The sequence below is a fragment of the Leptonychotes weddellii genome, chromosome 16 (genome assembly GCF_054177405.1).
Source record: "Leptonychotes weddellii isolate Sample4059 chromosome 16, ASM5417740v2, whole genome shotgun sequence".
Classification (NCBI taxonomy): Eukaryota; Metazoa; Chordata; class Mammalia; order Carnivora; family Phocidae; genus Leptonychotes; species Leptonychotes weddellii.
The window spans coordinates 39,091,661-39,110,113 of NC_138384.1; the positions used below are offsets into that span (position 1 = coordinate 39,091,661).

Consider the following 18,453-nt stretch of genomic DNA (forward strand, 5'->3'; position numbering starts at 1 on the left):
TGATTCATTGTTGGAACATCGTTTTTAAGTTGTCAGAGAATTTTAATTGCCATCATGAGAAAATGATATGATGATGCTGAGGAAGATAGTTCAGATTTCTTAAAAAAAGTTATGAAGACCAGATTTTAACTTCCCCTCTCATAAAACTAACAAACCACCACCACCAACAACAACAAAAAACCCAAAAACCTAACTTCCAAAAGAATGTGGAATAAGAAAAATCTTCATTTGTAATGGAAATAAGGAGGCATCCACATATCCCATACTTTGAAGACTTTCTAACAAAAATAATACAAATGGGATGAGATAGATATCACCAAGACCTAAGTTAGTACTGCTTCTGACAAAGAAATGAGGCAAACATCAATTGAACACATAATGGCACCAATCACATGTAACAACTCATTAATTCTCAAAAACCACCATCTAAGCAAGGATTTTGTCTCATTTTTAGGCGATAAAACTAAGTAGTGACAGCTTAAGTAACTATAACTAGCTCATGGTCACACATAAAGTGATGGAGCCAGGATTGAAACCCTTTTACCTCCACAAAGTCTGCTTAACCTCTGTACTATTAGAATTAATTAACGGGGACACATAGAATTGTTTTTCTCCCAGGATATGGAAAATGACAGAAGAAAGAGGAATGAGGCAATAAAGAACTGTTTGATATATTTAAGTATTAACTGATGAAGAAATGTTCTAGAAGGCATAGGAAAAATGGGATCAAGAATAGAAAAGATAATCAGTATCTTTGATAGGAGAAACTACTCATTTTTTGAGACCAAAGTAAAGAGGGTATAGGGAAAACTATGGATCACAATTTCAAAATTATGCCAAAGCAAGTTACTTTGTGCCCATGAAAACTGTTTATTTTCCTCTGAGAAATTAATTAGCTTATAAATGAAAGACAAGATAAAACTATGTAATGAATTTTGCTAATTTTATATCCTAATTTGTTTTTCCTTTGAAAGTCAGATTTAAATTTAAAGCTTAATTCTAAATTAACTTATTTCTTCTGTATATTTTAATTGCAGTTTTCTCCTGGTCTTACTAATTTTTATTTTTTCCTGACTGATTTCTATCCACTTAGGGTTTTTCATCTTATTGTTGAGATTATTGACCTACTTTCTCTGCAGTGCAGAATAAAATAGTAAAACAAACCCACATCATTTAAAACTCACTTGGGGGGCGCCTGGGTGGCTCAGTTGGTTAAACGACTGCCTTCGGCTCAGGTCATGATCCTGGAGTCCCGGGATCGAGTCCCGCATCAGGCTCCCTGCTCGGCAGGGAGTCTGCTTCTCCCTCTGACCCTCCCCCTCTCATGCTCTCTCATTCTCACTGTCAAATAAATAAATAAAATCTTTAAAAAAAAAAAAAAAACTCACTTGGGACTTGATCATTTCTTCCTGGAAGAGAGTAGAATTCTGAAATGGCCAAGGTGGGTGATGGGTGAAAAGAAACCATGAAAAATCAGGCTTACTTAGTAGCTCCAGACAAGTCATACTAGAAATCTCCAGTTAAACAAGGTCAAGCATCTTGTGGGGGAACCATCTTAAGATTCATCAAAAGCCAAGAATAACCACAGTTTGGAGGCATCAATATATACAAGCATGACAAAAGCCTATGGAGCTTCAATGTGAATTTTAAAAACTATTTTAAGGTTAGAAATATAGGGATGCCTGGGTGGCTCAGTCGTTAAGCATCTGCCTTCAGCTCAGGTCATGATTGCAGGGTTCTGGGATCAAGCCCCGCATCGGGCTCCCTGCTCGGCAGGAAGCCTGCTTCTCCCTCTCCACTCCCCCTGCTTGTGTTCCCTCTCACTCTCTCTCTCTGTCAAATCGATAAATAAAATCTTAAAAAAAAAAAGATTAGAAATATAATTCACAAGGTATTTTTAAATATCACCCCATACTTTTTTTTTTTAATACATCTATCCAATCACAAACTTAGAGAAAAGTTGAAAATTTAGTACAAAGAACTTTTTTTCCCTGAACGATTCGAGAGTAAATTGCTGACCTAATGCCACATCACCCCTGAAGATGCTAGGTATTTCCTACAAACAAAGACATGTCCCTATGTAACTGCAATACAATGATCAGAATCAAGAAATTAACATTAAGGGGCACCTGGATGGTTCAGTTGGTTAAGCATCTGCCTTCGGCTCAGGTCATGATCCTGGGGTTCTGGTATCAAGCCCCATGTTGGGCTCCCTGCTCAGCGGGGAATCTGCTTCTCCCCTGCCCCTCTCCCCCTGACCTTCCCCCTGCTTGTGCAAATCTTAAAAAAAGAAATTAAGATTAATACATTACTACCATCTACATTAGATCCCATCCAAGTTTTACCAAGTGTGCCAATGTCATTTGTACTAAAGGATCCAGTTCAGAGTCACACACTGTGTTCAAATGTCCTGTCCCTTTAATCTCCTTTAGTCTGAAACAGTTTTTGTCTTGCCCTGACTTTTATAATCTTGATACTTTTGATGACTATAAGTCAGTCTTTGGAGAATGTCTCTCTAATTTGGTTTTCTTTGATGTTTCCTCATGATCAGGTTATGCATTTTGAAAGGAATGCCAACAGAAATGATCTGCATTCTTCCCAGGGCATATCAGGGGACACATGATGACTTGCCCCATTACTGGTGATATTCTTTTAATCAATTAATAAGGTATGTCTGCCAGCCTTCTCCACTATAAAATTACTCTTTTCCCCTTTGTAACTAGTAAGGATTTTATGGGAGGGGTAATCTGAGATGATATAAATGTCCCATCCTTCAGCATAGCCTTGTGATTTCCTATTTCATTCAAAGCTTATAATCTATTACTGTTATTATTTATATTAGTATTAGGTTTGTTCCAGATTTGTTAAGTGGAAACCCTTTCAATCCGACTTCTGTGTCCTTTTTTTTTTTTTTAAGATTTTATTCATTTGAGAGAGTGAGAGAGAGCATCAGCAGGGGGAGGGACAGAAAGAGAGGGAGAATCTTTAGCAGACCCCACACCCAGTGCAGAGCCCGATGCGGGGCTTGATCCCAGGACCCCAAGATCATGACCTGAGCTGAAATCAAGAATCAGACAGTTAACTGACTAAGCCATCCAGTCACCCTCTGTGGCCTTTCAATAACCAGTCCCTATCGTTCCCTTACTTTCACATACAAGATGTTCTAGGTTCATCTTGTATTTGCTCTGCCTCAAGACTGGAATCAGTCATCTTAAAAGAACCCTGGTTCCTATTAGTGAGGAAAATGGTATTTGGAGGCCATGATCTGGGTACTAGCATGCTTACTGCTACTGCAGTGTCACTGTTCCCAGGCCCACTTAGAAGTGAACAGATCTAGTGAATATAAATACACATAGATTGAATACACACATTTATATCTACACTTATTTTTATATCTATGTATCTGTAATGAAAATAAGTTTGCACGAATACAATTCTAATCTAAAACCACTGAGTTCATTCTAGTTGTATCCTTTTCATAAGTGTAACTCCTTTCCCTGACAAAGAAATGTTCATTTTATTATCCTTAAATATATAGTTATGTGTATACAAAACATATTTGATTAATCTTCCTGGAAGTAATCAATACCCCATTGTCACTGCCATACTCTCCCTGGACAGATACTCCTCACAGTTCTGTAGGGCCATCATGGCTTTACTGATGTGTATGCCTACCTTGCTTAGTTCCACCTAATGGCTTTAGGATTAAATTGTTAGGAAGAGAAAAATAAATAAATAAATAAAAAATAAATTGTTAGGAAGAGAAAGAAAAGTAAAGACTCTTTCCCACCTAGGTCAGAGAGATGTGTTGTGAAAAATACTAAACCCGCTGTTGCTGGCTTTAAAGATGGAGGGAGAGGGCCATGAGCTAAGTCAGGTGGCAGCCTCTAGGCTGGTAACAGTTCTCAGCTTACAGCTAATAAGAAAATGAAGATCTCAGATCTATAGACATAAGTAAATTTTGCCAATAACCCAAATAAGCAGGAAACAGATTCTCCCCTAAAGCCTCCAGAAAATAACACAGCCCTGCGGCTATTTGATTTTAGTGTGATGAGACCCATACTGGACTTCTGACCTACAGAACTGTAAGATAATAAATTTGTGTTTTTTTCAAATCATGAAATTTGTGGGAATTGGTCACTGCAGCAGGGGAAGACTAATACAACAGTCATTTAATTTTCAACAAAGGACCAAGACTTCTACTGTTGAAAATACAATTTGTAACAAAATGATATTGAAAAAAAATTGATATCTATATAGGAAAGAAAAGAATCTCAACCCCTATCTAACACCATGAACAAAAATTATTGCAAAATAAGTCCTAGACCTAATATAAAAAACTGCAATTATAAAGCTTTCAGAAAAAAACATAGGTAACTATTTAAATATTTTTCAAACTTGGCAGCAGACAAGTTTCATAAGTCACACAAAGCAGTAACTATAAAAAAAATTGATAAATTAAACATTATAAAAAAGCCTTTTGCCCATCAAAAGACATTATTAAAAAATGACCAAGAAATCCAATGGCTAGGAGAAATATTCACAAAACATCTGTCCGATAGAGGACTGATATCTAGGCTATATTAGAATTTATATAACTCAACAGTGAAAATATGATCAATTAAAAATGGACAGAAAATTTGAGCAGAGGAAATGTTCAAATGGCTAATAAGTACATAAAAAATGGTCAACATCAACAGTCATTAGGGAAATGTCAGTTAAAACCACTATGAGACACTACAGAACACAATATGAGATACATATCCAGAATGATAGCACTAAATGTTGGTGAAAATGTAGGGAAACTAGAACTCTCATACATTGTTGGGAGTGTAAAATGGTACAACTATTTTGGATAAAGTTCTGACAGAAACTTATAAAACTGAACTTATACCTATACACTGCATCCAAACAATTCTGCTCCTAGGTGTTTATCTAAAAGATATGAAAAAATACATTCATAAAAAGACGTATCCAAGAATGTTTATAACTGCATTATAATAGCAAAATACGTGGAAATATCCCAGAAGCCCATCAAGAGGAGAATGGATAAAGAAACTGTGATTAGCCATACAATGGAATTCAACTCTGTAATAAGAACTATTTAGGGGCGCCTGGGTGGCTCAGTCGTTAAGCGTCTGCCTTCGGCTCAGGTCATGATCCCAGGGTCCTGGGATGGAGCCCCGCATCGGGCTCCCTGCTCAGCGGGAAGCCTGCTTCTCCCTCTCCCACTCCCCCTGCTTGTGTTCCTGTTCTCGCTGTCTCTCTCTGTCATATAAATAAATAAAATCTTTAAAAAAAAAAAAAAAAGAACTATTTAGATACACCATAAGCACACACACATATCATAACATGGATGAATTTTAACAACATTATCCTGGAAACTGACTGGGAAGGAGCCTGAGGGAATTTTTTTTTTTTTTAAAGATTTTTATTTATTTATTGAGAGAGAGAGAGAATGATAGAGAGCATGAGCAAGGAAGAGGGTCAGAGGGAGGAGCAGACCCCCCTACTGAGTGGGGAGCCCGATGCGGGACTCGATCCCAGGACCCTGGGATCATGACCTGAGCCGAAGGCAGTCGCTTAACCAACTGAGCCACCCAGGCACCCCGAGGGAATTTTCTAGTGTGATGATATTTTCTTTGATAGGATTTTGGTTTGTACAGTGTATGAATTTGACAACATTCTTCAAATGATAAATTTAAGGTAAGTGTGGTTCACTGTTTATAAATCTTACCTTAAAAACTAACAAAATGTTGGGGCACCTGGGTGGCTCAGTCATTAAGCGTCTCCCTTCAGCTCAGGTCATGATCCCAGAGTCCTGGGATCGAGCCCCGCATTGGGCTCCCTGCTCGGCGGGAAGCCTGCTTCTCCCTCTCTCACTCCTCCTGCTTGTGCTCCCTCTCTCACTGTCTCTCTCTCTGTCAAATAAATAAAATCTTAAAAAAAAAACAACAAAATGTTGAACTTAATTAGTAATATGCATGCTAAAGTGTTTAGGAGTAAAATATACTGATGTCTGCAACTTACTTTGAAATACATAAAAAAATGGACCAATTCATGGATGAATACATGGCTGGATAGTTAACTATTTGATAAAGCAAATGTAGCAAAGTATTAATTGTAGTATCTAGGTGGTGAATACATGGGTATTCATTGTATAATTCTTTTAGTTTTCTATGTTTGGAAATTTTCATAAGAAAATGTTGGTGAAAATATAAAAAAACAACTATCAACCCATAATTCTGTATTCAGTGAAAATATCTTCTTAAAAATGAGGGGATTTTAGTTCTCTTTCTGTAAGCGGCCTGAGGTGATCTCTGAAAATGGTTACCTATTCACTCGACCCAGAAAACCCCATAAAATCATGCAAATCAAGAGTTCAAATCTTCATGTTGATATTAAAAACACTGGTGAAACTGCCCAAGCCATCAAGGGTGTGGATATCTGAAAAGCCACCAAGTCTCTAAAGGATGTCACTTTACAGAAGCAACATGTGCCATTCTGTCACTCCAATGGTGGAGTTGGTAGGTATACCTAGGCCAAACAGTGGGGTTGGACACAGAGTGCTGAATTATTATTGTACATGCTTAAAAATGCCGAGAATAATGTTGGACTGAAGGATTTAAATGTAGCTTCTTTGGTCATCAAGCACATCTGGTGAACAAAGTCCCCAAGATGCAGTGCAGAACTTACAGAGCTCCAATTAATCCATACATGAGTTCTCCCTGCCACATTAAGATGATCCTTACTGAGAGGAGATTGTTCCTAAACCAGAAGATGAAGTTGCACAGAAGAAAAAGATATCTCAGAAGAAACTGAAGAAACAAAAACTTATGACCTGGGAATAAATTTAGTATAAAATAAATGGAAATAAAAGTACACATACATGCATATATGCACATGTGTGCATGCACACACACACATATAACTAAAATATACTACAATGATAGCATTTAAATTAGTAGAAGCAATGACTGGTGTAAAGTATTCTAACATCATTATACTGCTGGGCAGGAAAATTCGTAAGTTTAGACTTTGAAAACTTAAGTATGTCCTGCTAAGTTAAAGATTAATGCAAATAGAATATATACCTTCCAAAAGAGGAGGACATAAAAGAAAGGAGAGGATAACAATCTAAAGAAGGAATAAAGGCGGGGAAATGAAAACATTAAAAAGTTACACAGAGGGTGCCTGGGTGGCTCAGTCGGTTAAGCGACTGCCTTCGGCTCAGGTCATGATCCCAGGGTCCGGGATTGAGTCCCACGTTGGGCTCCCTGCTCAGCGGGGAGCCTGCTTCTCCCTCTGACCCTCTCCCCTCTAACGCTGTTTTTCTCTCTCTCTCAAATAAATAAAATCTTTTTAAAAAAGTTACATATAACATATATAGTGATGTGATAAAATGGTAGAAATAAATACAAATATGTCAGTAAATGTCTGACTGGATAAATAAAATATAATTATATGCTATTGTCAAGATATACATTGAAATAATTATACAGAAAGGCTGAAAATAAGGGAACAGAAAAAACATCAGTCAAAATACTAATCAAAAGAAAGCTGAAGTAGCTATATTAATATTGAATAAAATAGACTTTAAATAAAAGCATTATTATAAAAAGATCAGCACATAATGATGTTTAAATCTCCAAGAATTTATATAAATTCTAAATGTATGTGTTACTAAAAATACATACATTTAAGCCAAAATTAGTGAAATGACAAGGAAAAATAACATCACAGCCACAATGGGAGATTGTGCATATTTCTTTTAGTAACTGATATTTAAGAGACAAAAATCAGTATGATTATAGAGGATTTGGACAAAAAATTTACAAACTTTATCTAATGGATACATTTAAAAAATATACTATACTAATAACTGCAGAAGACAAATCATTTTTTAGGACATACTGAATATTCAGAAAACTTAGACATATATTAGGCCATAAAGCAAATCTGAAAAAATTTCAATGGACCAATTTTATATAGACCAACTCCATTGCCCACAAAATTATGTTAGATATGAGTCATCAAAGGATAATTAGAAAAAAATCTATATGCTTAAGAAAGATTCTTCCAAATTATTTATGGGTGAAAAAATCAGCACAAATTTAAAAAGAAGTATTTAAAACTGAATGATGAGACTACTACATATACCAAAATCTGTAGGATGCAGCCAAAGTAGTACATAAAGGAAAAGTTATAACCTTAAGAATTTATAAGTATAAAAACTAACTACCCAACTTAAAATGTGAGAAAAAATGGCAGAATAAACTGAAAGAAAGCAAAGAAATAATAAAGAATAAAAAATAAAGGGAATAGTAAAAGAGTTATATAGTGAAGAGGATTAAAAAGGTCCCAAATAGGTCTTTGTGTTATACTAAAATTATAATACTATGTTAATTAAGAATATGTATATATAAGTATATACTGCAGGGAATAATAAATTGACCAACAGAATTGAATAGAGCCCCCTAACAGTCCCATATATATATATGATAACCTAATTTATGACTGTTGGTAAGATGGGAAAGGATAGCCTTTTTATAATGTGAGACAATTGGTATACACACAAACACACAAATTGCACCCCACTTTTGTCCTACAGAAAGAGATCGATTCCAAGAGATTTTATAACAAAAAAATGTGTAAGGCAAAACTATAAAGCTTTAAGAATATAGAAAACGAAAAATTATGACCTTAGTATAGAGGAGAATTAAAAAAAAAAAATTTAGAGAGCACACACACATTCGCCTGCGCCTGTGTGGGGAAGGGGCAGAGGGACAGAATGCTCAAGCCAGCTCCCCTGGAGCCTGATGCAGGTCTCCTTCCCACAACCCATGAGATCATGGCCCGAGCTGAAACCAAGACCTTCATTTTCTCTCCATGAGCCAAGGTCAAATCTTCTTATATATAAAGTTATTTAATTATTTTATTAGTCGATGGCCTCTCAACCTTACCCAATAATGTCCCCATAATAGAAGAGAATGGATGCCCACTTTGCGGGGATGTGCCAGAGGAAATAAGCAGTTAAGCTAGGACTGGCTTTAAAATCATGTTTCTTGACAACGAAAAAAACTGTTGATTTTGCGTTCTTCCCCATAACACGTATATTTGATCCAATAGAAAAATCATGTCTAAATTATTTGCTAGATAAATTGATAACCTTTTTTTCCCGATCAAATTAGTGTCCAAGAAAGAAATAACTTGACCATCCATCGGGAAGACCTCCCGCTCTTCTGGCAGTCAAACTCCTACAGACACTCTGAAATAAAGGCACGAGAAAAGCACATTTGCGTAACAGATCATCACCACTCACGCAACCACTCTCAATTATGAACACAAAACAAACCAAAACAGCAGAGGTCCCTTCCTCCATCAGACAATCCCACAGTTATGTCATTACCAGGCCGCTTCGAGTACGAACCACCTCACACCAACGGCATGGAGAATCACACCAGGCAGAAATACAACCACACATCCAGCCGCCGAGGGACTCCCAGTCCGCCCTACAACGTCTCCCGTTGTCTCACACACTCCAAAGGGCCTGGTAAGGCACACAGGCGGTCTCTTTGAGTCTGAGGCTCTGTCTGATCCCTGGCTCAGCTCCAGCTCCTCCCCCGCACCTGCCCGCCTGATGGTCCGTCCCACCTTCTCCGGATCTGGTAGGACCCTGGGACAACTCAAAACTGGCAGTCTCAGGCCACAACCCAGGAGCGCGCGCCCGACGCCTGCGCACTGAGCGCAGGCGGGCACTCCCAGAAACACCCGCGGCGCGGCCGTTGCGCGAGCGGGTTTTAGCCGCGGAGTCCGGGAACCTCGCGGAGGGTTAGTAAAGCGCATATCCTAGCGTCCTGGCCGGCCAGCCTACAGCCTTCCCGGCGTTGGACTACATTTCCCAGAGTCACCGCTTCCCCAATGCGGCTTCATTTCCGTTTGTTCGCGCGATTTGGGGACCTCGCGTGGGGAGGACAGCGTCTGTGGAGAAGCTTGGCCCGGCTCCGGCTGGGCGGGCGAACCCGAAATCGGGGCTTGGACCCCGGGCGCCAGATCCTGGATCCTGAACCGCACCTTTTGTCTAGGTGAGGATGTCCGGAATGCCGGGGCGGAAGCGTCGCTGGAATTGCGTGTGTGACGGTCTCCTGCCGTTTTGTGTTGTGAGACAGCCTGCCTGTTATTGGTGTGGGCGAATGGACGTGTGCGACTGTGGTTTCGTGTGTAAGCGTTTGTGTGAGGGTGAGTTGTGACTGAGAGTGTAGTAATACTGCTGTGACCATGTGTTTGTGACCGCGTGCTTAACTGACTGGGAATGTGCCTATGTGACAGTGTGATTGTGTGTGTACCTCGTATGTGACTGGGGGTTTGCTTGTGACTGAGCTGTGTGACAGGGTGTTTGGATGTACTTGGGTCACTTTGAGGTTGTGTATGCGACTGTGTATTGTATTACTGAAGTTTGTCTGTGACTTTGAGGTGTTATGAGAGTGTTGCTGTGGCACGGTGTTTGTGACCACTTGTTTTTTTGACCTGGTACTTGGTTGTATTTTTCTGATTGGATGGCTGTGTGTATGCCATATGTGTGACTGTTGGGACTGTGAGTGTGCCGCTTTCATGACTGTGTGAAGAGAGTAAAAGTGCTGCTGTGAAAGGGTGTTTTTGGCCATGTGTATCCCTGACAGGGTGCTTGGATGTGCTTGGGTGATTGTGTGTATGCTCTGTTTATGATTGAATTTTGTTTAAGATAAAAGGTGGTCTGAGGTGTAATACTAATTTGGCGATGGTGACTCTGTGTGACCATGGAAACGTGTGTGACTTTGTCTAGTCATTTGTATATTTTATAGTCTGTGATCTTATGGGAGTTTAGTGAGGTACAGAGATAAAATTGGGTTTTTGTATTTTGGGGGTTCATTCTGGGACTGAGTCTGCCTATGTGTCATGAGTCCCATGTGGCTTTGTCCTCACAGAACTTGACTTCTTTCTCTTCTGACCTCAGTGGTCCCCCTTCACACATGGCCTGTATTGCTTCATTTCTGTATCCATTCTTAGTTCACACTGGGATTGTAGATGTAGGTTTCCTTTTGGCTTCCAGGTGTCCTCTCACCTTACAGCCTTAAGAATGTTGAATGCAGAAAGGTGACAGGAAGGAAAGAAGTCAGAAGTTTGAGCCCCTGAATGAAGATTGAGTACCTGTAGTATTTCACTGCAGGGCTCTATCTCCAGTGGACAGTTTTGAATCCAGCAGTAAATTCTTGCCCAAGACAGCTGTGGTCTTGGACCTTCTTTCTGAAACAAAGTGCAGAACTGTTCTACTCTCCTTCTGACTTTCCTCTTGGGTAAATGAGGGGTAGATTGGGGGGCTGGGTGGGTAAGAGCATGTGTTCTAATTTAGAGTATGTCCTAAGAAAGGTCTACTATCTCATGATTCCATTTTCTTTTCCTGAGAGTAGGGCCCAGAGGAGGAAAAAATGGCTGTTATACATTCAAAAGCAAAGTCCAAGGTGAGTAGATGTTTCCTCTGTTTCCCTAAATGCCTTTAGTTTTTCAGGATGTAGGAATCTTTGTTTTCTCTTTGAAATTTCCTACTTAAGCTTTCTCAAATGATGGAGGTGGCAAGGCAATTTTCTGTAGATTGGGAACAGGGAATATGTGCAGTTAATTGTGGTAGATACTTCCCAACAGTAGTTAAATTGAGGAAGAATGGATTTGAGACTCATAAAATTAAAAAGGAGATGATATTGTGTTATTTCTGACACAGCAGCATTCTTTTTTAACTTTTTCTGTTTGGTAATTTTTTTTTTAAGACAGAGAGGGGCGGTGGGGTGGGGAGGGAGGGGGAGAGGGAGAGAGAGAGAATCTTAAGCAGGCTCCATGCCCAGCTCAGAGCTTGAGGTGGGGCTCAAACTCATGATCCTGAGATCATGACCTGAGCTGAGATCAAGAGCCTGACATTTAACCAACTAAGCCACTCCAGGTGCCCCTGTTTGGTAATTTTCAAACGTGCACAAAAGTATAATGAACCATCATAGGCCCAACTCAAAAGTTATCACTTGCCAATCTTATTTATTCTGCCTTCAGTTTGAATTCCTTCCTAATTTTCCTTTTGATTTCCTCTTTTGACTTATGGTTTATTTAGAAATATGTTATTTAGTTTTCAGGTATTATGAGGATCTTCCAGAGATCTTTTTGTTACTCATTTCTAATTTCATTCCATTGTGTTCAGAGAATATACTTTTTATGACTTGAATCCTTTAGAATTTATTAAGAGTAGTTTTGTGACCCAAAATGTGTGGTCTTAGTAAATGTTTGGTGTGCACTTGAAAAGACTGTATTCTGCTATTGTTGGGTAGAGAGTTCCATAAATGTCAGCTAGGTAATGTAGGTGTGTAGTCTTGTTGAAATCCTCTGTACCTTTACTGATTTTCTGTCTGTTGCATTTATTTCTTTCTCATAATTTCTGTAAGTTTCTCCTTCATGTATTTTGAAGCTCTGTTATTAGATACATAAAAGTTTCAGGTAATACATCCTGTTGGTGAATTGATCCCTTTATCATTATGAAATGGTCTTCTTTATCCCTGGTAGTACTGACGCTCTGAGCATTTACTTTGTCTTATATTTAATGTTGCCATTCCAGCTTTCTTTTCATTAGTGTTATCATGAAATATCTTTTTCTATCCTTTTATTTTTAACCTATTTATGTTCTGTTGTTGGAGTGCATTTCTTGTTGGCTGCCTTTAGTTGGATCTTGTGTTTTTATCCCGTTTGACAACTTCTGTCTTACAATTAAGTATACAATTTATATTTAGTGTGATCATTGATGTGGTTTGGGTCAGATCCATTGTCTTGTCCCATCTGTTCCCTATTCCCTTTTCCTTCTTTTCTGCCTTCTTTTGAATTGGGAGAGAGAGTTTCAAACTAACAATACCAATATTTTTACTATCTGAATACAGAAAAACAAGACTTCAATAGGATATGACCTATCCTACAGTTAGGCTCATTTGTTTCATCTTGCTTTCTACTTTTAGTGATTGTTTTTCCCCCACTTTGATTTAATTTTATTTTAAAATTATATAAAATATTTACTTATCTCCAAAATCAAAACTATAGAACAAGGTGAATTCAGAGAAGGCCAGTGTTCATTCCTGTCCCCTTCAGCCTGTTTCCTTTTTCTCTGTGTAGATAATAACTACCTGTACTTTTCTTTGGTGTATTCTTCTATTTTTCTTTTAAATGAATATGTTTATGTGTATGTATATGTATGTACACTTACATGTATACATGTATTTTTTACATCTCCATTCCTAACTAAAAAAGGAGTATTCTGTGTACACTACACTACACCTTTTTCTTCCCTCACATGTTTAATGTATCCTGGAGATCATTCTTAGCAGCCTGCAGACATTATTCTTACTCTGTTTTATAATTATCTATTCTGTTGTGTGGGTGTAAGAGTTTATTCACCTAGTCTTCCATGAGCGGGCATTTGAGTTTTTTCCCCCAGTATTTTGCCATTATATAATATAGCAATCAATAACAGTGTATATGGTTTCTATTTGTAGATGTTTATCTTTGGGGCAAATTTCTAGAAGTGGCCTACTTTTAGTTTATTTTAATGTTTCTGATATAAATTCTACCTGAATCACAACTCTTGAATAATAAATGGGTGCATTTCCTTATTTTTCCCCTTCCCCATCTTTTTCTCCATTAGCCAAGTTAAAAAAAAAAAAAAAGAAAAGGTCTTAGAGTTTATCTTTTTATTGTTATTCTTTTTTCTCAGAATTTATTGAGACTTTTTTTAACCGTTGCATGTCCTTTTTTTAAATTTCACAAAGCTATTATTTCCTTGTTTTCTGATATCAAAGTAGTGCATGTTTGTTGGTATGACTTAGAAAATACAAAAAAAAATGATGAAGAAAATAACAGTTACTCAAAAAACCTCCTTAGACTGAATCATGGTTCATATTTGGAATCTATCTTTCAAGTCTTTTTTTTTTTTAACTTCTTATAGAAAAATTCAAACATGTATGAAACTAAAAAGTATAATGCTTCCCCATATACCCTACCCATCCCTAAGCTTCAACAAATATCAATTTATAACTAAACATGTTTCATCTATAGATCCACTACTCCCTCTCACCACCAAAAAAATGGATTATTTTGAAGTAAATTCCAGATATGTATTTCATCCACAAATATTTTATGTGTATCTAACGATAAGAACTTTTTACTTAAAAAACTTAACCATGGGGCCCCTGGGTGGTTTAGTCGGCTAAATGTCTGACTCTTGGTTTCAGTTTAGGTCATGATCTTGCGGTCGTGGGATTGAGCCCGGTGTCTGGCTCTGAGCTCAGTGTGGAGTCTGCTTCAAATTCTCTCTCTCTCTCCCCACTGCTCGCGTGCACTCCCTCTCTCTCAAATAAATAAATCAAATCTTAAAAAAAAAAAATAACCACAATATCATCATTATAAAAAAACCCACCTTTAATACTTTCTTAATGTTATGAAATAGCAAGTCAGTGTTCACATTTCTCCCATTGTCCATAAATATTTGTTAGAATTAAGATCCAAACAGTGTCGATTTAGTGTAATAGTGTGATATATTTCTTAATCTTTCTTTCTCTTTTCTTGCAGTTTATTTGTTCCAGAAATGGTTTTCTTCAGAGTTACCTGTATTCTGGATTTTGTTGATTGTATATGTGTGGTGTCATTTTGCATGTTCCTGTATTTCTTCTAAACTGGTATTTAATTCTAGAGGCTTGATCAGGTTCAGGTTTTTTTGTGGTTTTGCTTGTTTGCACTAATCTTTCATACATAATGGTGTGTGCTGCATAACATTTGGTTGTTTTCCTTTATGTGATATTAGCAGCCATTGTATCTTTACTTGGAATTTATCATTTTATCAGAGTTACAAAATGATATTCTAGTTCTCTTATTTCTTATGTAATTATTAGTTGGAATACTTCTGTAAAGGGAACCATCCTTTCATCAGTGTCTTGGTTACTCTGAAGTATAGCACCTGTAAAAAAGGTAGAATAAAAGCTTGCTTTTACTCATTTTTCAGCATCTTCCAAAGTTTATCCTAAGTTATCCTTTTAAATTATTATCATGAACTTGAAGATTTAAATATATTTGATAAGTTTCAGTCCATAGCAGTTACTGTTCTTATTAATACTCAGATTGTTCATCTTTGTTGAACAGATTGTTCATCTTTGTTTCATCCTTTTGTCTGGTACTCTGTTGGCAGTGAAGTGATTCCCTACATCTGTGCTGATCCATCTGATCCTCTCTAGGTACTGTTCCATGAGGGAACATAGAACTGTGGGGGAGCCATTGCTTTCTTTGGGTTAGCCTCTTTTTGTACTAAGTGATTAGTAAGTGATTAAAAGCTTGACTGTTACTTTCATTTTGGCTTGTCTTAGTTTTTCTGACAACTGATAGTTCAGCTCTTTTCAGCTCATCTTTTGACAGTTTGGTGTGGTATTCTTGACAGTTGGGTGTGGTATCAGTTTTGTCAAGGTACTTGATAGTGATGTATATAAATCCTCTCTATCATTACTGCCATTTTATCTACTTGTTTTGTTAGTTGCTGAGAGAAAGATGTTAAAATTTCCAAATCTGACTGTGGATTTGTCCATTTCTTCCTTTAGTTCTTTTAGTTTTTGCTTCATATATTTTGGTGCTTTGTTGTTAAATCTCTACACATTTAGGATTTCTGTGTCTTCTTGATGAATATATCCTCTTTGTTTCTTATACTAGTCTTTGTCTTGATCTCTGTTTTGTATTAATACAAGTACATAGGCTTTCTTTTGCTTAGTATTTGTATGGGTATATCTTCCTCCACCATTTTACATTCTTCTTTGTTTTTTAAGTTTTTATTTAAATTCCAGTCAGTTAACATACAGTGTAATATTAGTTTCAGGTGTACAATATAGTGATTCAACACTTCCGTACAACACCTGATGCTCATTTTGACAAGTGCCCTCCTTAATTCTCCATCACCTATTTTATCAGTCTCCCCACCCACCTCACTTCTGGTAACCATCAGTTTGTTCTTTACACTTAAGAGTCTCTTTCTTGGTTTGCCTTCCTCTTTTTGTTCCCCTTTGTTTGTTTGTTTTGTATCTTAAATTCCACATATGAGTGAAATCATATGGTATTTTTCTTTCTCTGACTGACTTATTTCGCTTAGGATAATATTCTCTAGCTCCATCCGTGTTGTTGCAGATGGCAAGATATCATTCTTTTTGTGGCTGAGTAATATTCCATTGTGTCTATATACCACATCTTTATCCATTCATCAGTTGATGGATACTTGGGCTATTTCCATAATTTGGCTATTATAAAACATCACGGTGCATGTATCCCTTTGAATTAGTATTTTTGTGTTCTTTGGGTAAATACCTAGTAGTGCAATTGCAAAAGTCATAGGTAGTTCTATTTTTAACTTTCTGAGGAACCTCCAGACTGTTTTCCAGAGTGGCTACACTAGTTTGCATTCCCACCAACAGTGCACAGGTGTTCCCCTTTAACCACATCCTAGCCACCACCTGTTGTTTCTAGCATTGTTGATGTTAGCCATTCTGACAGGTATGAGGTAATATGTCATTGTAGTTTTGATTTGTATTTCCCTGATGATCAGTGATATTGAGCATCTTTTCATGTGTCTGTTGTCTTATATTAATACAGGTACAGAGGTTTTCTTATGCTTAGTATTTGTATGGTATATCTTCCTCCACAACTTTACCTATCTGTGTCTTTATATTTAAAGTACATTTCTTGTAAAGAACGTATAGTTGAAACTTACTTTTTTTTTGTTGTCTTGACATTGTCTTTTAATTGGAATGGTTGGACTATTTACCTTTAAAGGAATTAGCATTTAGTTTAATCCCTGCTGTGGACAGGAGCTCCCCAAATATCTGTTAAGGAGTGCTTGACACATTTTACAGTTAGTTCATTTAAATTTCCTTGTGTCTTTAGCTCTGTGATGAATTTAAAGGAAACTATGATTTTTTTATCTTATCTGAAGTATTTTTGGTTGTTAAAATGGGCACAATTATATATTGAACTTTCCACATCTGGAAGAAGTAGAATTTTTAATTAGATGTTTATTGAATAGCTATATCATTGATTCTCTGTAGGGGCAATGGTTCTCCCTAGAGGATGTTTTAGAAATACATCTGTGTGCTTTTGAATGTTAAAATAACTGAGTTGAGGGTGAGGTCGTCTAGCTATTGAAGGACTGACATGATGGATCTTGATTATAGGGTAGATGATTTTTCTATAAAGGGATAGACAGTAAATACTAAGATTTCTGGGCCAGATGGTCTCCATTGGTTATTTGACTCTGCCACTGTCGCGTGAAAGTAGGCAAAGATAATTTATAAACAATTGAATGTAGATGCGTTCCAGTAAAGCTTTATTTACAAAAACAGTTGGTGGGCAGTAGCTTGCTAACTTCTAATCTAGATGCTCTGCAGTACACAGCAAATAATTGTTCTATGACCTGCAAAATGAAGACCATACCTGGGGAAAAAATTTGTTTATAATAATCTGGGTCTAGAACTTCTCACATAAAGCATTATTTTTGCATGATTTTTACAAACTGCTTAATTTATCTATGTTACTATTACTGCATGGTTTTACTCTTAGTCTTCCAGGAATGCTTGAGAATGATTGAGAAAAGACTGTACTTTTATTCAGAAATTTACTGTGACTTTTAAAGTCACAGCCCTGATGGTAACACTGCTTGTGATATTTTCCTTACCAGTATACTTGTAGAAGCCTACATTTGTAGATAATGAATTTCATTGAGTCTGTACATACCCAAACACATCACACACACACATACATACATATACACATATACAGACTTTATTTCAAAATGTCAAATATAAGTAAAAGTTGTCAACAATACTTAGGTGAAGACTTCTGGGAAAGATGCCAGAGTAGGAGGGCCCTAAGCTCACCTCGTCTCATGGATACAAACTAGGTAACACCCACATCAGTGTAAATAACCTAGAAAATGACCTGAAGACTGGCAGAACAGACTCTCCACAGCTAAATGTAAGGAATAGGCCACATTGAAGAGGGTAGCAGGGTAGGGATTCAGTTGGGAGCTAAATGGACCCACAGGACTGTCTACAGAACAGAGGGACTCTACAGGCATGTAGAGGGGAAAACAAACAGATCCCCACACCAAGCACCCCAGGCATGGGAGCCCTTACCGGGAGATGCGTCCCCTTAGGATTTGGCTACCACCCCTTCCCCTCTGCCCCTCCCTCCACTCACTCTTGTGCAGGTACGTAATCTCTCTCTAAAATAAATAAAATCTGGGCACCTGGGTGGCTCAGTTGGTTAAGCGACTGCCTTCGGCTCAGGTCATGATCCTGGAGTCCCTGGATCGAGTCCCGCATCAGGCTCCCTGCTCGGCAGGGAGCCTGCTTCTGCCTCTGACCC

At 37.6% G+C, this 18,453-nt stretch overlaps 1 protein-coding gene across 1 annotated transcript in view; it reads left to right on the forward strand.

Moving 5' to 3' along the window:
• LOC102750133 (uncharacterized) overlaps window positions 1–18,453 on the forward strand; it is a 104,898-nt gene that overhangs the window by 43,002 nt on the left and 43,443 nt on the right. Inside the window, exons 8-10 of the transcript XR_004075055.2 lie at window positions 2,552–2,668; window positions 9,192–10,085; window positions 11,448–11,502. The gene's annotated coding sequence lies outside the window, so the exon portion shown is untranslated. The remainder of the gene's footprint in view (window positions 1–2,551; window positions 2,669–9,191; window positions 10,086–11,447; window positions 11,503–18,453) is intronic.